The sequence below is a fragment of the Columba livia genome, chromosome 4, assembly GCF_036013475.1.
Source record: "Columba livia isolate bColLiv1 breed racing homer chromosome 4, bColLiv1.pat.W.v2, whole genome shotgun sequence".
Taxonomy (NCBI): Eukaryota; Metazoa; Chordata; class Aves; order Columbiformes; family Columbidae; genus Columba; species Columba livia.
This window is the reverse complement of record NC_088605.1, coordinates 57,850,664-57,877,349: the sequence shown is the minus strand read 5'-3', so window position 1 is coordinate 57,877,349 and position 26,686 is coordinate 57,850,664. Positions and strand designations below refer to the sequence as shown.

Below are 26,686 nucleotides of genomic sequence, written 5' to 3'. Positions count from 1 at the left end.
CACTCAGCCTTTCAATCAAGAGTGTTGAACTAGTAAAGATCATCCTGTTCTTTCCATCTGTTTCCAGTTTATGGATGGAAATAATGAAAAAAAAAAAAAGTCAGCTAGTATAATTCATTTAACTGAGCTAATTGAATAAACAGAAATGAAGAAAACACTGCCACCTTGCCTGCAGAAAAAGATGCTTGTCAAAAACTGGTTTAACACTTCAGCAAACAAAGATGAATAATTCAGCAGCCTGACTTTCCTTATAGCTTGAACAGAAAGTCCATACTGCTTAATAATACTTCTTTTGTAGTATCTATTTTGTAAAGCAAACATATTTAAAATTACATTTTAAATTAACCAATCTGATAGATTTTCTTATTATTTTATTTTAAAGACTCGGAGCAGTTACCAGGGAGGAAACTTTTTTAGCCTTACACTTAAATTGAGCACAATGTCAGGAAGTTCTAGAAACCAGGTGCTTTCCTTTATGTTTAAGAAGGCTGCACGTGGTTGGAGGAGACTGTCTTTTAGCAAAGCTTAGAAAAAATATCATTCAAATATATAAATCTCTAATGTTGCTGCAGAATATTTGTTCTTTGACTTCTGATGTGTTTTGAAATGAGCAGCAGTACATACTACTAACAACTTTGCTCACAGTAAGTGCAAGTGTAATGAAATAATATTCATAAATAAAATCAGGATAAATCATAATACTAATAAAGCTGTGGTGCTAAGTAAGCTTTTTAAAAATTATATACAAAGAGATGGACTTTGAATCTGTAGCACTTAGATGCAGTGGTTTTCCTTATGGTCATAAAGCTAGTGGCAGTATATCGTAGTTGAGCTTATCAGCCTTTAGATGGCATTAGCTCCCTGAACATTTTAGGGTTTTTTAATGTGTTCAAGCATGAGATGAGGGATCAAGGCAGTAACTTCTGAATTGATATTTTGCTAGGGGAACACAATCAGTACACTCAATACATGCTGCCCCCCACCCAAAATCCAAACAAAACACACAAAAAAACCCAATAAAACAAACAACAACCAAACAAAAAAACCTTCACCACCATACAAGGGTATTTTTGACTAAAAACATGAAGCATGCAGCCCAGCTCCAGAGCACAGGGCTGAGAAGTGTCCAGTTCTGAGCTCAGTCTCTCCCCAGGCATTGTACTACAACAACTCCGAGGTGTAAATAAAGCAGTAGGGGATTGTCAGGTTGTTTTTCGTCATCTATTCTGCCTCTGCCGGCTGTATACGGGCACAAATACATTGTTTTGTTAGATTGATGCCATGAGAGGCTTTTTGTATGCTGAAGTGATGCATGAGTGGGTCCCTGTGCTGTGCTTAGGTCTAGTTCTATTGCTAATGTGTGAAGTGACAGTATTGCAGTATGTAGCTGTGATTATGAAAATAAGTTTAAGCGATAGCACACTGCTTTGCTGAAAATATCATTGTGTTCCCAGGTTTTGTGAACCACTGCAAATAATGTTTGAAACCACAGACTTTCCACGTACCATGCTGCATTTTGGTAGGATACGGGACTTCTGCATGGTTTTAAGTACAAAATACATGTGTATTCTGTGTGAAAGGTAGTATTAATTCAGCTGATGATGACACAGGCATTTAAACCATGTATGCCTCTACTGCAGAATGTTTTCAATGATATGCCAAGTTAATTGAATGATGCATTAATTGAAAAGGAAAATAATTGAGTTAGACTGCCATAGTTAGCAGTTTGCAGTTCCTCCTTAACTTCAGACCTTTTGAGCCTTTTTTCATCTCGGTCTCAAAGCACACAACTTCTTTAACAAGTGCTGCTTGATCCATTGTGCAGATGAGGAAACTGGAACATCAAAATTTGACAACATGCACATGGTCATCCAGGAAGCATCTGACACATCTGAAAATGGAACCTGGGTGGGTTCCTGATCTCTGTTCTTGTGCCGTAACTGCCAGATTAATTTTCCATTTGCTGTACATCTTTATATGGTAATAGTGTTGCTGTTTTCCACAAGATACTCTGAGCTAGTGTCCAGATTAGAACAATGGCTATGACAACTGTTTTCTCTTTGATAGAGTACCATAAAAATGCACAGGGATTTAAAGTAAGCACGTGTCAACAAAGAATGCAAAGTACTAATGCTGCTGATGCCTATTTCCGTGAGTTAGAAGTGTCTGCCTTTGTGTTCATGACGTTTAGACACCACTTCATAGGATACTACTCCATGGATTTCCACTGTTTTTTCTGAAGTCAGTGAGGTTGAAGCTATATAACTGAAGTCTGAATTTTACCTTGTGGTTTCGAAGTGAACATTTAACAACCAAGTAGATATCAGAGAGTGCTGGCTTTTAGCTCAAGGATATACAACATTGCACTTGAGTAGACTTTAATTGCATCTGCATCTCTGTTCGACTTAGTAAGGTTGCTAAAGGAATGTCTTGTTCTCATGCTGTATTTGCCTTGCTCTTTTTTGTAATTTATTTACTTTGCAGAACTGAACTAGGCTTAAGCATCTGTTTTTCAAGGAGTGTTTGGGAGGGGTGGTGTTTTGACCCCTATTACAGATGGTTGCACTGAAGAACATAACAGTTAAGTGATTAGCCCAAGGTAATTCAGTGAATGCCTCAGCCTTCCTGAAAATGTTAAACTCTTCTGGCTCCTTGTCTTTTAAACTAGTCTAGCCACTAAATCACATTGGCTCCCAAATGAAATGAAATGTTGCGAACTGGAAGTCACTTTTCATACTGTCTAATTGCCCATCGTATGTGGGAAAATGCCTGTAAAAGTCCTGCCTGGGAACCTTACCAAAGTTTTTTTAATAATGTGAAACAAAGCTTTTTGCATCAAATAGTTTATTATCTGTTGATGTTAATTCACAGGGAGTATATATACGTAAAGTTGAGTACATGTTTTACTGGAACAAAGCAAGAGTGAGCAGCACCTGTGAGGTGAAGTCGTATGTGATCTGTCCAGTGGAAAACATGCTGTTGAAGAAAAAGAAGACAGTTTCTGCTATAGCCAATATAAAAATAAAGAGATAAAATTATCCCAGAAAAGCATCTCTTCTTGTATAGTGATTTTTAGAAGACGAGTATTTCTAGTTACTCAAAATTTTTTGTTCCAAGTATTATTGCAAGAGTTTATTCTTGGTACCCTTTTTCCTTTCCCATTTTTTTTTGTTCCAGCGTGGATAGTATTCATATGACCATGGCAACATGAGGCAGTAAACAAGGAAAGGTTTGTGAGGAGAATGTGTTATTGTACTGATATAGTGGTAAAAAATGGCCATACTTTAAGGCAAAGGTGTGATCTGAGGAAAGGTGTGTTTGTCCATTACCTTATCTGCATTCGTTGCTGTGTCATCTGGTTTAATAATAAAAAAAAAAAGCCTTGGCTTTTATTTTCCACTTGCCTGTCCAATTTCCCTGTGCATCCCTGTTTTGATTGTGAAAACAATTTGTGAAAACAAAGGGAGTCCAAATATGGCAAAACTTCAAGAGAAAAGGAATGCTAAAATGCTTTTTTTACTCATTCAAATGGTGTTTTGTTTGCCTTTGGGAGATGGAGAGGGCTTCTAATGGCAAAACATTTATTGAAAAATCAGTATATACTACTGTATTAATAAATTGTGCATATAAGTTAATATAAGACAAAAATTGTTAACTGGAGATATACACCTTATTATTTTAAAGTTTAACTTGCATCTTTGTATCTTTTTAACATTATAATGTTATTTTGCACATTAACTTTATGAACAGTGTGTGTGCATCTTCCAGTTCTGTTGCTTACAATGTAACAGGACCAACCCAGGTAAAGGTATTTTACTCACATTAAATTCTGATTTTGTATTTCTTTTAACATGCTTAAACCGTGAACTTATGTAATTACCTCTCTAACTAAAAATCCTTTCTGATTTGCTAATAAGATGAAGCTGAAGATATGTATGCCTAGCTAAAGAATAACCTGAACCAAATTCTAAAAGCTATAAATACTCCTGATCTGGGAGAAATCAATATTTGAATACTAAGGTTTTACACAGCTTTATAAGTGAATTGACAAAGCTGTTTCATCATGAACTACTCCCGGATAGCAGCTTTTGCTTGGATAGGCTCTTCCAGAAAAAAAAACTCGTTTATTCCAAAATAACAAATCTTTTTACAAAATAGAATTACTCTTCAATAACCGGACTATTGTATGCTGAAATAAAATAATCACCCGAGAAAAGTTTGTTCAACCAAATGGCCATTTTCTAACAAATATTTTGGTAAGTTTCTCTGGGGTATCTAGGGCAAAATGTTGGCATTCTGAGGTTTTCAAACAAAGGGAAATTAATTAAGTTTTGATTGAAACAAGTACCTAGATACTTGTAGCACTCCTAACTCATCAAGACATACAGTCTGAAATTTAGGAAAAACAATATTTGGGACATCATCCTCTAAAACAAAATGTTGTGTTGCAGGTGGAGGTTGTTTGTTTTCTTGTTGCTTAAGTAACATTCACATTCAGTTCTCTTCAGCATTGACACACTCACTCTGGCAACTGATGTGGCTGATGTGTTTGGTTGACACTGTCCGGCTCTGCTCTGAGTTTGGGCCGCTGGAATTCTTCACATTTCCAAAGGGGTTTCCATCAGTTGCTACAGATTCAGGGCTCTTCCTGCTGTGATAGCAGACTGTCAGCTCATCCAGATACTAGTCCAATGATCAGGCAGCAGAGTGGTGAGTGAGACAGATAGCGTCTTCTCACATAATTATCTGTCAAATTACTCAACTTTCTTCCATCGGCACTGGAACTGAAACTGTCTCTATTCTTGCCAAAGAGTATTCCCCTATCTTTGGCTATATATTAAGCTTTTCCAACTTGTGCAGGCTCTCTCTGCCTATTATTTTTCTGACATCACACATTTTGCTGTCAGTAATCCAGCGACACACAAATAATTCGGGTTTTATGTCCATAATTTATGCTCCAGAGTTGAATAAATTGCTGCACTTCAGACCCAATCCAAAATCTAATGAAGTCATTGGAAACTTTCCAGTTGACTTCACTAGGCTTTACATCAGGCCTGTAAGTAGTACTTGCCCGCCACTGAGTCAGAACCTATAAAAGCCAAACAAAGCAGAACATTTTTACCATTCTTAGGCAGGAAAACAAAAAATAGCAAGCAAGAATCAGAATACAGCTTAAGTTATACCTGTATCAGCTGCTAGTATCAAATAGTGCTTCGTTCAAAGACACAGTTTGACAATAAGCTACTCAAGCATCACTGCATTAAAAGATTTGAGAGGTTTCTTTAGTGTATTTCTGATTTTTTTTTTCTTATATCTTAATTGGCTATTTAGTGGAATCTGCATCATGCTAATATGGCTCTTGGAAGAGCCATATGAATGCTAAATGTTACTATTATTTTCCAAGCCTCCCTTTTACATGGTACAGGGAGCACAGTTCTGCAGCTCCCAAATGTGTGAATTGCTTCACAAAAAAAGAAAAAAATAAAAAGGGAAGGAAAATAAACAGTATTTGTTTTCTCTTCTATGGAATGCCAGTAGAATCACCTGTGAGAAAAGGGGAGTTCCAAATATATGATAAAAGTTGCATAAACTGTTAAACTTTTGTTGAAGGTACTGAACGGGAAATGTTTAAAAGACAAAAACCACCACACTATGACTTTTCCCCAGAGGTACATCAGCCTTTGTAAAGTAAACAAGCTGCAGCACTATCCTATGGGTGCAGGTGGCTAATTAGTGCTCATCACAATCTTTAATCTCAGGGAAAGGGAGGAAATCTTTTAAATCTATCTATCAAAAATGGAGGTAGCCAAGCTGCAAAAGAAGCCATGACAAGCTGTTAATTCAATTATATCTGTAATGCAAACATAGTTGGTACTGTTGCATTTGCATATCCCTTAGCTAGGACGTAAGTCAACTTTTTTAGTACCTATCTTGATCTTTGTGAAATTTTTGAAATCCATAGAACTTCAGCATCTAGAGGGTGCCAGATTAAAGGGCTATTCATTTACCAAATGAAAAAGAAGATTAAAGGGGTGTTAGGATGCCAGAGAAGAATCTGGTAGAATCTGAAAAATGTAATGGAATTTGAAGAATCTTGCAGAATCTGCAGATTCAGATTCTTACCGTTCTAACCAGGTCGTATAAGATCAGATTAATGAATTTATTTGGATATCTTATTTCTTTTTGTTTGTAATGTTATTAAGGATCTGGTCCCTAGTCTTGCAGGGACCATTCTATGGATGTTTCTCCCAACAGTATGTCCTCAAAAACAGAAAAAAAGGGGAGGGGAGGAGGAGTGCTTTTAAAATTGGATCAGGTCTCTGATCTGGTATATTATTCAGCTCCGCAATCACATTGGAACAAACAGGGTGTCAGTGCATGCGTGGAAATGATCAGTGGTGAGGAAAGAAGGCTGGAAGCACTTAGCTGGCTTCAGCAGCATGAGAAGCGTCCTGGGAACCAGAGAGCTTCATTTCCTCTGGCCTCATCTACACGACAAAATTTTCTAAGAAAAGTGGTCTTGTGTTCCCACACAGCTTTGTAAGCTGGCAAAAAACACATCCCTTCCTTTGAAAGAAACTGTCTTCTCAAACCACACCTGCCCTTAGCCACCAACCCCACCACTAATGACATAACAGCACCGGCACCTAAAGCTTATGCCCCCACTCATGACAAACTTTCTTTTTTAACCATTAAAATTTCATAGATAGACACGCTGTCCTGGCAGTGGCACCCTGGTGGGCATGTGCTCTGATGACACAAGGCGGTCAGCAGATGTGGGACAGCACAATTGCCAGCGGTGAGGTCTGCTGCTCCAGAAGAAGAATGTATTTGCTTCCCACACCTGCGAAGTGGTGGGACTTGTGTATCTCATAGAGGTCTTTTGAGAGGTGATGGTAAAGCATTTCGGTATCGGGCTCCATATGAGAACTTTGATTAGATGGATAATACCTACTCTGAAAACTGCCCTTAATCAGTTTCTTGAAGACTTCTAAATTACAGGCTTCTTCTTGAAATCTGTTGATTAAAGTAGCACCATTACTAGGAAGAATGATTGAATTAAAAATGTATAAAACATGTAGTTTCATCCACATCACAAAAAGTATTGTTTTGTTTTAAAATTGTTAGGCATAGTTTTACAGCTGTGAGATCTTGTGATGCTTGATATTTTTCTTATAGGTCTGCCTATAATTATTTAAAAATACCACTACTCCAAAGATAAAAATTATTTTCAGGTCTTAGGTGTGTGGGGAAGAAAATCTTGCAGGTCTGAACCCCCAAATATTTGAACAACAACACACAAGAAAACTGAAAGTTGACCAAAAAAAAATCATGGAAACACCAATTATAGGGGAAAAGAAATAAAGTTTTAGTAAAATCTCATTTTTTTAATTAGAGCGGGAGGCAAAGAGGGAAAAAACAATTTATGAGTCTCAGTAACAGTGACATAATTTTGTACTCCCTGTTGTAAGGAAATGAAACAAAGTGAAACAAAAACTACAACAAATAAACACAACCACCACCACCCCAACACACACACACACACACGCAAAAACCCACAAAAAATTACAAGTAAGGTTAAAGATGTCGGCTTGTAGCAAACTAGGTTGTCTCTATTGCACTGCTTACCAAACTGGCTTGGCCCTGCAAATGATTTCCTGAGAGCACTGGTCTGCAAGTTTATCTACGCTCATATAATAAATATAGACTCTCAGGGCATTAGAATGCCTTAGATCAGAAAAATCTTACATTTAAAGACAACTTGCTGATCGTAGCTCTTGCACATGGTTCTATAGAGATATCTGCATTTAAAAAAGAGAAAACTTTTTCTATTCACATCTGGGAATGATAGGAAGAAGGGGAAAATGGAATTTTGTATCCACAAGCCGGCTCCCAGAATTTCATTTAATTGTATCCTGAAGACTTGCCTATTGATGTTGTAGCATTTGCGTGCTTGGTGACTGATACTGCACTGCTTGGTAACTGTTCAGACAGGAAAAACAATATAGTACAGAAGTAGAAACACATGTACAACAGGTTGGTGCACACAACAGCAGGAAATCCTTGTGAATGCAACAAGTACATGAGGTAGATACTATAGCAAAGAAGACAAAACCAGGATAAATATTTTGTGATTATTTCCTTACACAAAATACTTAGATCAGTTGCACTCTCGCATGGTTAAGCCAACAACATGTTTTTTTTATATCAGTGTTGACAGTGCCAAGTGGTTACGCAAATAGGTGTAAGCCAGTGAAAGCAGCAGAACCGAATCAAGTCAGTTTTGTTCCCCACCCCACCTTAATATTCAATCAAATACACTAAACAGAGCAAATGGGTTTATTTTAAAAAAAATAATTGTCTGAAGAATGTCTGCAATACAAATAGGACTACTGATTACATTCTGAAACAGGTATTTTTGCTAAATTAATTCAGTTCTAAAAATGCTATGTAAGATTTTCACATAGGCATTCCAAATCCTCACAACATCCTCATTTGGTGGAAACTTGAAGAACTAGGCCATGATACACAAATGTTTATGTCTGTACTAATGTAGTCTAGGCTGAGGCTTATACAAACTGCTCATAATATTTCTCATTCTGATGGCAGGTGCTGAGAATGTGTGAAAGAGCCGTCTGATTTCATTGGAACAGGCTGCCCAGGGAAGTGGCTGAGTCACCATCCCTGGAGGGCTTTAAAAGACGCGTAGATGAGGTTCTTTGGGACGTGGTTTAGAGGTGGACTTGGCAGTGTTAGGTTAACAGTTGGATTCTGTGATCTTAAAGGCCTTTTCCAACCAAAATGATTCTGTGATTAGGAAAAATAAGACCAAGATATGCATAATTTCAAAATTGTGAATGCCATAGTCTCAAAATTAGGAAGGCTTCTGCTGTTGATTTACATTATGCCCTCCTTTATGCAGTACTTTCAGTAAACACACTGTTTATCTTGATAAATTCCATCCTAATCATAATGAATGTGGTTTTCTCCTCATCATTGAATAGAGGGGTATAAACCATTATTACCAAAAGCATATAAAGAGTCAAGAAATCTTTACATATTTCCTCTTTGACTCCATCGTCATTGAAACATTATTGCTGTAATTTCTCCGAGTTTGTAACTTCTGCCAATTTTTTTTTTTTAGTTTAATATTAAAGCTTCTTTTACACTAATCAGATTGATCCTATCTCAGCTAAAAGCCTTCATTCTGTGATTATATAGACTCAAAACATCTTTTCTTCAAACCATTTACCTAAAACTAAAATAGCTACTGTTAATAGATGTGGAATGTAATATTATGGAATAGCTGTTTTATATTAAAAAAACCAGATAGAGATACTGGACAAATAATTCAACACTGCATCATTAGCCCTTCTTTGTTATTAAATGAAACTTTAAAAGTACATATACTTTCAAAGACCACTTGTATCTAGACTCTGCAAAATTTGAAAATAATGTAACTTAAAACTGAGAAATGTTTTCCTTGTCAGTTGTAGTGAGAATAATGTACAGGAAAAGGTGATGTAATGATCATATCACTTACATTATTCTCTCCCTAATGAATAATCTTCCACACTAAGGATGAGCTCACTTACTATTATTGGAGTCACATCTGTAGGCCACAGAACACTGCTGAATATACCAGAATTTTGATGCTGTATGATCTGCCTGTAGCAAACACTTTTCATATGGAATACATTTTCCTCATGAGGAATCCAACACACACACACAAAGAAACAAAGCTTTTATTTGCAGCAGCTATACTTGGTATTCACACCCTTCCTAAGCACAGCTATATCTTTCTTTGAAAACCAGTCCCAGACTATTATTAGTTTGGAACATCTAAAACATGTGATGAATGTTTTCTGTTCTTATTTCAGCCAGAGCTCACATGATTTTTAGTATAGTCTAAGTTTGAAATTAAAGTAAGAATAGAAAATCATCTCTATTTCTGTTCCTATTTGTAGCTTCAGTGCAGACGGCCAGTGTGCTCAGTTGTGAAACTGTGTAACTTATGTAATGTGCTTTCTGTAATTGATGAATCATATTCTTATTTAAACCTGGTAAAATGAGTAAGGCTGGGAGTCAATTTGGAATTCAAGAAATAACATAATTAGAGCCACTGACTAATGTAATGCAGTATTATAACTGTCTTGAATACACAAGCTTTTATTAATATTAATGAAGAAAGATTGGACAGAAAATAACATAGGGTGTGTAGAAAGTTTAAAAGAATCTCTCCCTTAGAATAGGCACATTCCCCTATGCTGTTCATGTTCCATGCATCTAATCCAATGATTGCACTGGACTGGAAAGAATACTACAAATATTTTAGGCTCCAATTCAGGAAAGGGTTAAGCATATGCTTAAAGTTACTTGTGTTTCTACCATATGTTTTGCTGAGTACAATAGAAGAAACTGAACATAGCAGACCAGGTACCCTTTTTGTGGTGGTTGTGTGTATTTGTGGCAGCAGTGGTTCTATAGCTAACTATAAGCTTCTCATTTAAGTAGGAATAAAGTTTTCTCACTTCAGTGATTTGTCTCCATATTCACAGAACTGCTTTGAGAAACCAGTTTTCATTAAATTTTTTGAACCAAAAGGATATTGAGGTTTGCAAAGGAAATTTTAAAATTATTCCTCTTCAAACTATGGTCCTAACACCATAATATTCTCCCTTAGGTAAACCATCTCTTGTCATAAACCCCAAATTAGTCATGTATAGATACCCCCGTGTACACAGACATACCCTTAAATAAGCAGTAGTTACACAGTTTCAGATTCAAGAACTTTTCATATTTTACAGAACATTAGGAAGAAAATGATCTCTCATTCATCAGTCTTCATGCATGGTAAGAGAAGCCCTGTGATTTCTGTTCTCTTAACACTTTTCCCACCTTTTTTCCCCTTCTGTTTCTGCTTCTTGTGATGGCCACAGATGTTAAACTTGGGCGGGACAGGCTGGGAAGCTGGGAGCTTTTCTGCCCAGGCCTTACACATGTCAGCCGCCCACTCCACCTCTGCTTCATCTCAGCTGTGCTTCACATTTTTTTAGCTAGCCAGTGAGCGAACCTGCAGGCGTTTCCTGCAGAATTCTTGCCCTTGAATTTAGGTTGGTTTTTTTTTCTGATTAGTAGACAGTTAATTGTCACCTTCTCCTGTGAAGCTACTTTTTTTCCTTGTTCAGAATACTGTGATTTTTAAAATAAAAGAATTCATAAAACCAAGAAAAAACAAACAGGTTAGCATATGAATGATGCAGACTGAACTTTTGAATACATTAAGTAAAATCTCCATCCATGCTGCCTGCCGGAATAAGAATGCTCAGTTGTATACATGGAATAATTAATCGATAAGTTTACCTCCCCAGGTAGTATTAACCTGCTCAGGCTCCTCCACACTGACACTCTGAGGTCACTGTTCCTCTAATAATTGAGCTGGCTCCTCGTCCCTCTTTGACTCTTCACAGCATTCTGGCTCTCAGTGTCCCATAGCAGAATTAGTCAATGATGTCTGTATGTACAAAGCTGAAGTGGGTGAGTTACTGGGGTGATTTGTGGTCCAGATACCCTCACTGTATGCTGGAGTAGCTTGTAAAATTTGTGCTGAGGTCTGCACCAGCCTCAGGACTTGCGCAACTGGGCTGTGCTAACGAAAAAGTCCCCAGGTTTGATACAGCATAAGAGGAACTATGCCTCCTTGAAGGTGGCATATCATCTATCCCTATGGTCCTCTGCAGAAATTGGTAACAGTGACAGCTGGCATTAGTTGAAGCTTATCACATGTGAAGGTTTTCATTGCTTATTACAATTTGAAATGGATTCATTACAGTGCAGTGACATTTTGTCTTCCTTTCCTACGTTTAACTGCACATCTTTCTTCGTTCACTGTAAGAAAACATCTTAAACTTTACTTTTTGGCATATGGATGTTTCTTCTAGATTCACGAAATGGGGCCTACAGTGCTTGCCTTGATACATTTCATGAACTTTGTTAATGTTCTGTTTCTATCAGTTCTTTCTCCTGGTTGTGTTTATAAAATTTCTGTCAGTTAATATTTTTAGTGGATAAACATCAGCCAGCAAAATAAACATTTCCATTCCATAGTATGAGATAGAACATAGGAAAATATGTTTGATTCCTCATATTAATTTTAGTTGTCCAAGTATTACTTCTCAGTGTTTGTTTCTAGTCTTTGGCTGTGAAGCCATATTTCTGTATATCCTAGAACAGATCGTTTTTGTGCTGTGCAACACCAAGTGAACGCATCAGCCCCTAAACTGACAAGCCAGTGAGTAACTTTCCTTGTCTCAGCTGCAGAATATTCGGAACTATATATATGTGTGTGTGTATTTTTTAACTACAAAATATTTCTTGAGGGAATGTGAAATTTCTGTAATCGCAGCAATGGGCACAGGGTGCAATAAAACATGAGTACAAATGATTACAGTTTGCGTAAAGTGAATGGAAGTGTGTTTCCCCATAGGGCGGCAGGTAAGGAAAACACATAAGACCTCTTTGTCAAAAAGAAATTATATTTCCGCATAAATGCACAGCTTTTACTTTTACAAAAAGCACTTGTTTGGTTTATTTTCTTATTTAGCTTCACCTAAACCAATCAGGCACAAGAAGAGCGAATTGATTGGAAAATAGAAATAAAACTTTTTTCTGTGAACAAAACAGTGAAGAAACCTTTCAGAGACACTGTCCAGGCTGCCTTTTTACTCTTCACTCATGCTTCAGCACTTACTACCGTGCTTCATTTCATGTCTTAAAGCTGAACTGTGGTCAACTGCAATCCTTGAAAGGGATTTTTTTATCCTCCTTGATTTGAACATTTTCGAGTCAATGCTTCATAAAGTGGTGAGTACCTTGCAAGAACCATGTGGTGAGAACATGCCTCCTTGACAGGAGTATCTGACATCAAACTACCTGACATACAGCTTTGAGTAATTTCTCTGTTTAGAAGATTGTTTACTGCTGGTCTTCCTCTTATGGTGTATAATAAAGGACAGTCCAAATAGCAAGTGAAATCAGTGGAAGTCTGGTATTGCTGAAAAAGAAGATAAGTTTTTTAAAGCATAAAGATTACGGGTTCATTTCCAGTAAGGATCCAGATTGAATTAGTTTCTGAAGCAAATCTGAATGGTTTAGTTTGAAAATTAGGTTGAAAACCTCAGCCTCTTGGGTGATTTAAGCGCTTTCTTTTTTCATTTGGGTTTGACATACCACAAGAGTCAGACACTTTTGTGTTCATGTTTCAGTGCAGGCACTACTCAGGAAAAATGAGTACAAATACATTAATTGTCTTAATAGTTAATATTAAAAGGTAGATACTTCTGGGTTTAATCATGGTGACTGGTTATCAGTGCAGAGCAAAATGATGGGACAGTTACGAGAGAAGTGAGATTCAGCTCAATGGAATACAGTTTTCCCAATCAATATTTCTCTGTTCATCTTTCATTTAATCATATGTACTGGACTTTAGTTTTATATCTTGTTCAAGCAATGACACTTCTAGGAGCACAAAACTTGTGAGTTCATGATTTGTTCAGCAAAAAGAATGCTCCCACTCACCACATTACCAACCACATGGGAGCTTCATTTTTAGACCTCTTATTCTTGGCACCATGTCCTCATATCAAAACTAAAGTTTTAATTTAACAGGTTACTTGCTTCCTAATGGCTGCTAAGAAAGGCATTAAAACATGACCAAGATGTTCGTCCTTCCATGATGTCTGCTTTCAGGATAAACCAAAGCTGCTACAAGATAAACCAAGCACCAGTATTCTGGGAGTCACATCACTTAAATAACTCAGCAATAGTTTTTGCATAAGAAGGGTGAGAATTTTACTAGCAGCTCAGCCTGCAAGGTATGTAGATGTTAACACATACTCCAACATTTTGACTAAATAGTAAAAAATTATGAAGGATTAACTAGTGCTGTTCGCTCTTGCATTTCAAAAGGTCTGTGGTGTCCTATCTCTGCAACTCAAAATGGGAGTAATTCCACATGGGCAAGCCAAACCATAAAGCCTCGTGTCCTGAGGTACCCGAGACTTTTGACAGGTCCAGTTGAACTGTGCAGTCATCATTACATAGTGCTACGTCACCTTTCCTAGTGTGGGACCAGTTGTATCCTGAAATCCATGAAATCCACTGGACCAGAACACAAGGGATATAGCATCAAGCTCAATCATACAGTGATATTCACCCTAAGAAAACTCAAACTCATCAGTGAGAGAGAGACAATTTTCTCAACAATCTCTCTAAGACACCTAAGAATTACTGCAAATCATACCATCTTCTTTTCTGTGTACAAGACAGACTTCTTGACCTGACTTCACTAATATGAATATACAAAAAGATACATATTAAGAAGCAAACCAGCAAATAGCTAATGAGATATTTAACAAAAACAAAACAACCCACAGCATACAGTTATACAAGCTAAAATTATCACATATTGCATTTCAAAATATTTTTAAAATATGCAATAATACACAAGTAGCTTTAATTTCTAAATGAAGTAGCTTATTAAAACAACTGATTTCACACACAAAACCTGTGATTGAAAACGTTCTACTATTTTCAGGTGGTTTGAGATACATTGTCTCTAGTAGGTGACTAATATATGAATTGAAGAGACCAAAATTTATATATTTTACTTAGCCTAATGTATAAATTTATGTCTGATTTTTAAGTTCACTACAAGTCAACATCCACTTGCCAACTCTGAAAACAAATGTTTCAAGTATCAGAAAATTAGCTGTAGTTTTAGCTGTGTGATATACAGCTAAACATAATACATCAAAAATAAAAATATTGTAACTACTGTTAGAATTCTCTGTATTACAGATAAGCAATCTGGTGTGCTGTTGTATTTATATTATATATTTTGATTAATGGAAACATAAACGTTTAGATTTCAGTCATCTTTTTCCTTTCATGTTCCCTTGTTGTAACTCCTGACCTCTGACTGAGAAAGGATTTTTGAAGCCTTCTCCAGCTTCGGCTGGTAGGACAGCACTAAAATCCATGCAGCTACTGAAAATGTCCTCCTCTCTCTAGCTGCAGAAGTTTGCTGCATAATCCCAGAGAATTAATAAATCACATAAACCAGACAGTTAAGGAACTCCTGGACATTTTAGGAAGTGCTGTTGGCCTTTCCCTCTGCCCATGGGTTCCCTGCTGATGTCTATTCCAGTGGCCTACCTCAAGATTCTCACCAGATGTGATCAGCTGGGTTTCACACGTGGGGCAGGGGTGACACAGAGAGCCCATTCATCCCGCTGCAGAGTGCGTGGACAACTCTCAGCCCCCAGGAGGAATCTCCAGGCAGCTCAGAGCCCCATCTGGTAGCCATTCGGATGATGTGAACCCAACTAGTACTTGAAACAACTTCCTTCTTTCACTATGCCCCATTGTTGTGATGAGACATCATGACTGATGTGAAGCCCAAAGCTTATTTCATGTTATAGCCTTAGCAGCAAAAGGTTTTATGAACTTCTTCCAGCCTTCTCAGAGCTTAAAGGATGCTTGAATGTGGAAGCTGTCAGTTTTCATCAGAAGTTTAGATAAACGCATAGATGGATAAGTTTAAGCATCTGTAAGATCATTTGTCTCAAAAACATCTAGAAAAGTAACAGGCTAATTATTTACCACTTTGATTACCATCACTGAATGTTGCTAGCAAGGGAAGGCATACAAATTATAGTTCTGTATTGGTGTTTGATGAATTATACCAGAATATATTTCCATCACTGTGTAGTAGTATCTTTCAGCTTTCATTTTACAAGTCAAGACTGAATTATAGAATGCAGTAAATGGGAGGAACACAGAAGATTTTCTTGATGCTTCTCGTATTGTCACTTCCTGTAAGGTATGTTACATTATGTAGTATTTAAGCTTACTCACGTAGTGCCACGTTCTCCCAACTTCTAATCAATTTGTCAATCAGATTGCTGTAGAAATAGCTCTGAAAAAAAGGAAAAACTATGGTATAATCAGAAGAGAAATGAGTCATTTTTGCTGCCCTAAGGTCTAGACTGACCTAATGCATGCCATTGTACACTCAAGGATCTTAATTTGCTGGTCAGTTGTAAAATGCACCTCTTAGTACATCTGGAGACTTCCAGCTGTGTGCACAAAACTATTAGTTCAGCCTATATTGGTTGTGAAACCCAAGAGTAAGATTTTTAACTAAGGATTGACTAGAGTGACTTCAATAAAAATGGGACTTTCTAAATCCAGAGAAAATTACAGTAGTCGTATGTGAAGCCTGAGAAACAAATGCCGTCTTTAAAAAGGTGAAGCGAGGACCAGAAATTATGGTTTGCCAGTTCAGAATTTATCTACTTCACATCTTGCATATAAATACAGGAAAATCTTCAGAGCTATAGGTCCATTATGGGACCCATAGGTAATAGTAGTCTCCCTACAGACAAAGAAAGCCTTAGTCTACCAGCATGAATGCCAAGAAAAAGTTCTGAAATGCGTAACTTGAAATCAGAGCTGTCGCCACCACGTTTCTTCAGGAAAACACCTGACTTGAATTCATTCCCTGAGTACAAGCTTCACAAGTATGCTTTTCACCAGGAGGCAGATCTCGAGTTAGAAGTAGCCTGTTACCAGGTGCAGTTCAGGTATATTTCAATGCAGTAGAAATCCAGTAAAGTATGTACAGGGTTTACATCAAAATTAATGTAAAACTCTAAGGATGAGATTCCAATATCATCAACTCCTACCTCAATTTTGATGTCAAATTTCATTAATTCAATCCTACCCTAATCCTAAACTGTATACACCTTCCCATGATGCCTCAGTAGAGTATATCTCATATATGAAACTTTCTTGCATATTTAAAGGCATAAGAGCCAGGAATTAGAACTGGTTGGCTCTTATGCCTTAAATATGCCATTGTGTTTTAGAGCACGCTGCTGAACTGCTGCAAAACTTCAAGTACAACTAAACCCCATTATGCTTTACCACTGCTGGTGCACTTAATAGCAGGCCACCAGAATCCCCAAGTGTGGTGGCAGGATCATTTACACCAAGCAGAGCTCAGGGGCAGTGCCAAAAGGGGAGATCCTGCTCTGCCCCAAGGTGTGCATTTCCACAGCCTCCCTCAGGCTTGATGCTGGCATTCAAGCTGCTGGCAAATGTGCCATATGAAAAACCTGATCTGGCTAAAAAATGCTTCAACATGAAAACATAATTCACCTCAGAAAAGTAGAGTGGGGTAGAACTCTTCCTTTAAAAATTTAGGTCATTTTAGTACAGCAATGATCCGCTAGGCTGGACCTTCTGTACTTAATGGATAATCACTTCCTGCCTGCATTTCAAGCAGAAGATCTGCATATTGAGCAAGCGTGCTGTCTGACTATTGGGGAATGGAGCGGCAACTACAGAACATACTGTACAACAACTATTTTTAAGCTCGTCTTGTGCTGGAAATTTGCATGAGGAAGAGGATTCTCATGTGAGAGAGGATTTAATATTTTAATTTGGATGGTCAAAGCTAATGATTTTTTTGCTCTGGCCACTGAAATCTCCTAACTGTGTGCAACAATAAGAATATGAGCAGATTCTGATTTTGAGAATGTTGTTGCAACGTACTTTTTTTTTTATATAAAAGGTACTGCCTAGAGAGCTTTATAACTGCAAATAAAATAGCATTACACAGGGGCCTACAAAAAGCATAATTCACAGGACAAATATTTCATGTGAACTAATTAAAAAAACAATTTGTTATATTAGGTCATAAATGAAAATGAATATATAGAATCTTTTGTCTCTGACTATTCCCACCACCAGGGTATGAGATACTTTGGCAGCAGCCCTTGCAAAGAATAATCTTTCCTCAAAAAAGTTCAAGGTAGTGATAGTGGGAATCCTACAAGCCAACAGTGGGAATAGACTCATCAGTCTTTGTGTGGGCACGCACAAAGTCTGTCTGTGCTAAGCTGGGCTGAAGCCACTGCTATGAGTCACTCACACATTTAAACAAAAAGTGTTGTGGGAGATTAAACAGAGACTGAATAAGGAGTTCACAGCCTTCACCATGTGTATTTAAGATCCTGTTCATTTTACTACAGATTCACAAAGTGAACAAAACAAGGGAGCATTTAACAAGCACTGGAGACAAGTGTCTCCAGTGTTCCAGGTTTTTCCTCATTCTCCCCTCTACTCCATGCAGCAATGTGAAGGCATCTAAAATAATCTATTTAAAATATACTTTAAATAAGTGTTTTCTCATCAAAAAGTCTCTTCACATTTCAGTGCAGCCAGCTGAGTTACGCTGGTGTAGTAGATATCAAAATTTAAGATGAGTCATTTTGAACACTTCTTGACAAATATTTTGAAAATATAAGTCTCTTGTCATATGCTTTTTTGACTGAGGAAAGCAAAGAATTTTGAGAAGGGTTGTCTTCAGATTTGTAGATGGAAAGACAACGTAAGGTGGGGCATTTCTGTCAGATTCATATAAAACAAACAGGTAGAAAATTATAACAAGTGATACAATAGCTGTTATTCTGTTACTCTACCAATAAGTACTGGTAGTTTCTGAAGGGTGCAGAAACAATGGGATTGATTCTTCACCATACCTAGTCTGGTTTTATAGATCTCTGATTTTCAAGGCTTGAATAATCTTTTTTCAGGAACAGAGGCTTTCTAGATAAAAAATAAACATAGTTTAGGATACTATGAAAAGGATCTTATCTTCTTTGCCTTTTAGGTGATTATCTGGTTAAGTTTGTACTTACACTGTGGATATGTCTATCAGCTGCCCCTCTGGAAGAAATGAATGCAGGAGATTTTTCCATTATCTTGTAAATTAAATTACATACTAGTTAGCTGTGATGTGACACCACCAGTGTACTGCAGCACATAATTCAATCCAATTTCATTTTTCTCATCTGTGTGTGCCACTTGTAAAATCCAGATGTGTTGCCAAACTCTTCAAACACATTTCCAGCAGCAACATGAGCTGAACAAGAGCCTCTCATTCCCTGACAGGCTCCTCAGGCAGCTGCGTGGGTGGCTTTGGAGTTTCTTTGTGGTCTTTCATGTGGTTGAATTGCTGATGGGCTGTTTTGTCTGCTTTGCCCTCCTGGGTATCAATTCCCTTTGATTTTGAGGAATTTTCACATCTTTATCCATCTGAGCATACAGTTCTCTGTAAAACTCTTCTGAATTATGCAAAATGTACTTCATAAGGAAAAAATGTGTCTTCTAAATCCATGACCTGGATTACAGTTATACTGCATAAAACCTCAAAATGTGACATTGAACATTTGATTTTAATTTTTTTTTTTAGTAATAAAGGATGTCCTTAAAAAGCACAACCTGATTATAGTTTATGGAATATCGATAGAGAAACAAAAAATAGAAATTAAATGTTTTCCTGCAAAATTTCTCAAGCTAAATTATGTGTCTGCTGCGTAAGCAATCACATGTAGAAGGCAACAGTTGTGTAGAAGCAATGGCACTGAATTGTTGTGTTTGGTTTTTTTTTCTAAATATGCTCCCAAATATTTCAAAAACTGGCAACATTTTAAGACTCTTCTTGTTCTCCCTCCTCTGATCAGCTGCAACTCCCGTCTGTGCTCCCAAGAGGCTAGAGGCACTGTTTATTTCTACCTGATCACAAAATAGTACCATATATAATCACATTGGCTCTTATATTTGCTTGAAAAAAATTGTACATTATTTCCTTACAAGAAAGATAACACGGAGTTAAATTGCATAGTTAATATGCTAATTAAGATTTTTAAAATAGTTAATATTAGTCCTAGGCTCCTGAAAATCTTTACTTTGAACTGCTAACATATGACAAACTCTTAGATGTAAAATCTCTGAGTGCTTGTTACAACCTGATAGCCTGTTACCACTTGGTACAGAGCTGCGGATACTTTTTTTCCCTTAGGGTGAATGTTTTTTAAAGAGAAGATTTATCACAGTAGGGTTCCTGACATAACAATGTTTACCGTACAGCAATAACAAATAACTGCTCATGGCATCTGCAGATAAACACAGAGAATGTGAACAGTGATGACAGAAGGAGAATATGATATTTATGATAGCTCAGCTAATTAGTATGATTAAATTAGAGACAGATGTGATAAACTGCAGCATATAGGCTAGCAATTTTTTTTTACTCTGAGTTATTTTAGGTCAAATGATCTTCTAAGAGAAATGGAAGAAACCTCTAGACTGAATAAAGCACACGGCTCTAGGAAGTAGGATGACTTAATAAACCTTTCTACCACTGTCTAACTCCTAGGTTACATTGTTGTAAGTTGTTATGATCTAGGGATGCAGGGAGCTTCCTGACAATATAAACGGTAACACTGAGCTGGAGAATATGTTTATTTCTCTCTGATAGAGTTGCTCTTCTCTACCAGCAAAACTCTTTGGAGGTCTGCTGAAATTATGATTCCATAAAGTGGTTTATATTCCAAGTGTAATTTTTTCACATACTATTTTAAAAAAGACAATCTCACAGTGAATTGAAAAATCCTAAAAAAAAAAAAAAATTTGTAAAGGTGCATTTAACACAGCTCCGTTATAATAATGGCACTCCCAAGAGCTCTAGTTCTGTCCATGCCTTGATTGCATAAATTGGAATTTGTTGAAAGAGTTGCAGAAAGGTGGGTTGCTGCTTTGATTTGCCAGTGAAACCAAGACTTATCCCTCTCCATCTCATACCACTGAAAGGTTGATCTGGTTCAGGTGAGTACAGGTGAGACCTCACTAGAGATATAATAAATCTGAGGTAATGCTGGTCCGCTGGAAGCAGAGAGAGGTAAGGTGAGAATTGTATCCATTTCTCTTATGGATGGTATGTAGCCATCACTCGTGTTCTCCATCTGGATAGTTTGAGATCCTCAATGGCAGTAAAGCAATGGCACTCATTTCCACAAAGGTTTATGTTTTGTCTGTATCTAGTCAGAAAATAGGAATTGCCATGGGCCTGTATATTTTTAACATTATCTGCTCATGGGTAGATTATTGGAATATACAATAAAGGCGCTTATTCCGTATGTCAACACAGTAATGAAGAATTGGTGCAGAAATTGCTTGTGCTGTGTTTGGTTAGGCTACTGAAGCCTTTAACTTGAGTCTGAATTAAAGCCGTGACAACCATTGAGAGCTATTTCTCCTCTGGCTGTCAGCAAGCAGACAAGCAGAGAGGGGAAATAAAATGAATGCTAGTTCTGCCTTCTGACCCAATCTATCAGTAAGGACTGTTGAGCTGAGCATGGTTATTACAATTTGCTGCTTGGTCGGCATAATCTCTTTTCCTTTTGTGGAGCAATGGAGAGAACAGGGAGGGAAACCAGGGTTCAGAACTTGTATCTCTTAGTGAAAGTGCCTCAGTGCTTCCACTGATAAATAAATCGGTTTCTGCTCTGCTCACCCACCTTGTCAAATGGAGGTGCCTTGAGCCACTTCCCAGGCCTACAATTGGCAAAGTGTGGATGAGAGAAACAGATGCATCAGCTGCTCTGTCAGAAAATGAAAAGGAATTAGCAGCAATTTTGTACTATAGTACTTCTGCCTATTGATGATCGCTTTAGAATCTAACAGACAGACCCTAAGAACACTTCTTCCATAATGGCACATGTGCAATTGGATTAGGATCTGTTAAGTTATGGCTATATGAGATGTTCAGACACACCATCTGAGTCTGCATTTTTCAATTGGTTTTTGCATTTTTTTTTGGGCAGCTGTTGTAAATTAGCCATAAAAATATTAAAGGCAGGCAAAAATCCCTTCTGGTAGTTTCAAGTGTGATGTGGAATTCACACAGACTTGCTCGCACAGACACTGAAACTGATATGACTCAGCACAGATGAGTGAAGCGACTCAAAATGATTTTCTGCTGCAATTTGCCCACTTCTTGGCATGCAGTATCGGCCGCGCATCTTACTAGCTTCCCAGAAATCTGTGAAGTGTTGATGCTTTCCCTCAGCCACAAAGAGACATGAGTATTTTAATCATTAGTCTCCTCCAGCACAGCTAAATAAATACAGTTCAGGGAATGTAACAGGAAACTCATCAATACAGGGTTGCAGTGCCGCGGCAGTTACAGTTTAGAAGTAAGACTCCTGTGATGCTTATAAAGTAACTTAAAGTTAGCCAAAATTTTGCTCCCTCTTTTAAATAAACTTGAGTAATTTACGTGCTAATTCACCAGTGAGTTATCAAGTGCTGCTTATTGAATACATAAAAGATTGTCTCCAGTAATGGTAAAACATACATACTATTTTAATCAATATTTTAAGGAGTTATCAAGAGGATTTCAACTGTATCTGCTGACAGATAAATGTACATGAATAATGTACACAGATATGCTTTTACTGCTCTGTCAAATTTCTCTTCTCTAAACATATATACGGGTAATTCCAAGTAGCTGTACAGTAAGAAGGATTTTGCTCCTATTATCCTGAATTGCTTGTATTTACAAGTCTAATAAGCACAGTCCGAATTGCGGTCTTCTGTTCGGCAGCTACATCAATGTGGCCACATCACAAAGCAATTGAGTTTGAGCTTTGTGACAAAGTAACACAAATTTGTTCCTGGCTTTATACCTTACAGCGCATGAAGTGTGTGATAGCTGGTGATAATCTGGTACTGACAACCAAATTCCCCTCCCCTCTGTCCTCACAGAACATTGCTGACAGGCTTTCCTGATAGTGTCTTAAAAGCTGAAGAGATGCAAGTATTTAAAAAATACCTACTCTTAAGGGGAAATAGAGTCTGAAAAACAGGGATTCCATGAGCATAAAGCTACTGTTTGAAAGTACTTTGACTCGCCATCTGTGTCAGTCCCCGAAGCGTCAGAAGAGGCGGACTGCTCTGTGTAAGCAGTTTACCTCATCAGAAACCAAATGCTAATGGCTATTTATTTGCCTCACTTTCAGAGGTGTGATCAGGACACAAGTCTCGGCACTTCTTATGATTGTGGGTGGAATCACAGCTGCTGCTGTGAGTGAAACCCAGTGAGTATCTCTGAAATTATCTCTTTTTTTTAGTTAGTGTCTCTTGAAGCTTAAATTGAAAGAAAGTCAAGACTTTTTTATGTATGAATACAAGGCAGGTTTGGTTTTTATTTTCTAGCATCAGAGGACAGACTACTTTAGGGTAGAGTTGTAACTGTAGTCTAGGAGAGTGCTAAGTGCTTTCATCTTTATCACTGATGCCTACTGGCTAGGAGAAAGTAAATAGTGTTAGTGATACTTAATAAATGTGGCACCCTCAAGGATACCAGTCAAATATTTTTCTTCAAAATTTGATTGTTTGCTACTGTATTTGTGATACTCCATCCATTTCTCCTTAAGAAAATGGACAATTTCCTCGCTTTCCCATTCTTCAAGTGTGATAATTATTGAGATTTGAACACAGCTGGAAGTGAAGTTTATTCATGTGCTTGGAGCACATTACCCTTTGAGAAAATAACAATATTTGAACTAACTGGCATGTATATTGTTGCTTGTAACATAGCTGGTTACTGGACAAACTGTAAACTACATGGGTGTGGGCTACTACATTCCTCATTGTATACTGCTGCTCTTATAAATGACTGTAAAAATACATCTTTAAGGAATTCCTTAATAAAAGTAACTATCTTGCAAGAAGTCAGCCTTGCCTAATAGGAAGAAATCAAAAGCTTACCTTAGTGACTGAGACATAGAAAGGGAATTCATAACAAGGAACACATCTATTAAGTTGGCATTTGCCATACATACACTCAGAAGAGATGCATACGTAAACTTCGTAACAGTGTTTAATTCACGTCAAACCTTCTGTTATATCCTAAGGGTTTCCTGCTTAGCCAGGAAGACCTAGCTTAGCATTTACAACACCTAGAAAGGAGGGTGGGAACCCACCAAAATGGCTCAGAAGACCTGTGTTAGGTACCCAGGTCTCGGGCAGTGCCTGTGGAGAATAAGAGCTATTCCTGGACCTAAACAGGTTTATTTGGTGACAGTATGAGCATAACCTCTGCTTTGGTTATGGGATGGAGAGCATTTGCTCAGCCCCCTGATTAACAGCACTGTTGCTGTATCAAGTCTTAAAAAGACCACAAACCCTACACATTTTGGTTAGCAACACTGTATTTTCCATAGGGAATTCTACATTTAACTATGTAGGGCCACTGCCGTGGCCATTACAGGCTGCAAATATTTGACCAGAATCATACATTCTCCTCCTGTAAATTCTTGCTAAACCCCCAATAAGGGTCGTGTTTGTTAAACATCTAATTTAACATCCTAAGGGCTGCTGCTATCATATAATCCCACAACCAAAATGCACTCTTCTTTTACTGTACATTTTTTCTGTTTTGTTTTATTTTGTTTTGGTTTATTTTGTTTGGTACTTAGTCTGCATCTCTTAGATACTGATTATTTCCATTGACCTTCTTTGTCTTGCAAACATAATGCCAGCAATTGCAATGACTTTTCAGGTATATCATAGACATGTATGTTATGTATGGTTGTAAAACTTACTTTGTCAGGCTAGGTAGCTCAATGTTTTGAGGTGTTCTTTCTGAATAGAATAGTATATCTTCCCTCAGCTTATCTGCTGTTTATATGCCATGTACATAAGTTCTCGGTTTTCTTCAAAGGGACTACCTTTTCCAGTGCATGTCAAGAGATATAGCGAGAAGTGGAGATGGATGAGTTATACAAGATGCAAAAACATTTCTTCCTACCTCCTCTTTTAGTGGTTTCCAACTCTATCCAGATAATCTATGGGTAACACTTGTAAAATACCAACATTGGTAGTGTCATTTCTGAAACTTAAAGCCGATACTCAGCCTAGGATGACTTGAGGCAGTAGTACACAGTTTCTTAGTTACTCTTCCCAGCTATCAGTATCCTTTATTAATGTTAATTTTTACATAATTGCTTAACAACAACAATATGCTTGGCATAAAATAAAGATCTGAAGTGTTTATTAAATAAAAGCACCCCCACACTGGGGATATAGCTACATTGGCAAGCCTGGAAACAGCCAAAAATACAGAGGACTGTTTCATATTATGGTGATTTTCTTTATAACCAAAATAGTTATGAATTTTCTTAAAACAGTGTCTAAATTCTGTAGAGACTGAAATACAACAAGCTGTCTGCACAAGGGATTTTAGTACAATGTATTATTAGCAATTGTTATTATATTTCTGTGGTTGCATGAGACTGGAAATGAAGTCCGGTGGCTTTTTTAACTGTTTGGAAATAGAAGTGCCAAATTATTAACAGGACTGTCACTTCTTATCCCACAAACAGACAGTTTCAAAGAATGTTTATCAATCTGAAAAAGGCCATCTATGAACATATATACGAGTTCTGCATGACAGAGCTAAATGACTTGACAGCTATTTCTGTCTCTAGGTATGTGTTTCTGATACTACAGCTCACTTTCAGTTAATGTACAAGTAAGTTTTCCATTATTCTGCTATTTATTCAGTTCAGTGAAAAGTAAGCTGCAGACAGGATTTGCATCCATGAAGATTGTATGAACTGTTTATTTATTTCTCTCCTTTTTTAAACAAACTCCCGTGTTACTAAAGATGCCAGTTCAGAAAACAATGTGAATCCAAGTATAAAGTTAAGCATTTTAAATCTCATTAGCTCCAGTAAATCTCATAGAGGCTTGTTAAATGCTTTGCTGAATCAGAGACAGAGTTCTTAGCTACATGAGGATTAATATGTTTTTCACTCTTAGCCTTCCTAAGCGGTTAATCCTGTGCAAAATCCACCTTCACTCTTCTCATAGAGATCTTTTTTTAATTTAATTTTATTTTTTTTTAAAGCTTGTTTATAGGAGTTTGTTGAGATTTTTAAAAATTCAATTTTGTGTGTAAAAATACTGGGATATGTGCTTGGCTATCACAGGTTTAACCTTACTGCCGAGGTTTGGTTTTATGGCATGGAAAACGGAAAATTGGTCACCATTCGACAGAGTTTTCAAGTTGAGGCTTAGTACCTTTGAATATGTACCCAACTAGAGAGGAGTATATACTTATTGCATTCACATCTACTATTACTTTTTCTGTTTATCTCAGTTTTTCAAAACCAGTTAAGACAAATTATATGTACACATTTACGGAAAAGATGAAACTTGTTAGTTAGTCACAGAAATTCTGGTGTAAATACAGCTGTGGCCTCTGAGAAGAATATAAATATAGAACAACATGACCATACAGGTTGTTTATGACAGGTATTTTTCTGTTTGTTTTATCCCTTCTCTCTTGACTTAATCACGTGGCTTGTAAAACTTGTTGCCTACACAATGTTATTAATACAAGTTATAAAGAAAAATGCCTTAGGTTAAAGTCTAGAATGTTCATTTTCCTGGATAAGCAGTAACACCAAAAAGTTTTGTTATGTCCCAGTTAAAAATGATAACTGTAGTAGCAACAAGCTCTTTAACAATGTTGAGATTTTAATTGATACTGATAGGATTCAAGGCCAGCACACAACAGTGACTTTGCAGACTTCTCTAGATGTTTCTGTACATGGACTTTGTGCGGGCACAGACGGCTCCTCTCTAACTGCTGATAACGGTTTAGATCAGCCTGCGGGCTGCAGATTCACAAAACATTTCTTGTGGCTGTGCAGCTATCTGGCCAGCAAACTTTCATTTGCTGTCTTTTCTCCCTTATCTTTCTGTG

At 37.3% G+C, this 26,686-nt stretch overlaps 1 protein-coding gene and 1 long non-coding RNA gene across 2 annotated transcripts in view; one reads left to right on the top strand and one right to left on the bottom strand.

Annotated features, from left to right (window-relative positions):
• SMAD1 (SMAD family member 1) overlaps window positions 1-26,686 on the top strand; it is a 110,449-nt gene that overhangs the window by 2,678 nt on the left and 81,085 nt on the right. The window lies entirely within an intron of this gene.
• The window catches only part of LOC110356951 (uncharacterized), a 58,223-nt gene continuing 34,375 nt past the window's right edge, over window positions 2,839-26,686 (bottom strand). The window contains exons 4-6 of the long non-coding RNA XR_002410315.2: window positions 15,919-15,979; window positions 6,956-7,017; window positions 2,839-5,089 (exon numbers count right to left, since the gene is read on the bottom strand). This is a non-coding gene — a long non-coding RNA (uncharacterized LOC110356951). The remainder of the gene's footprint in view (window positions 5,090-6,955; window positions 7,018-15,918; window positions 15,980-26,686) is intronic.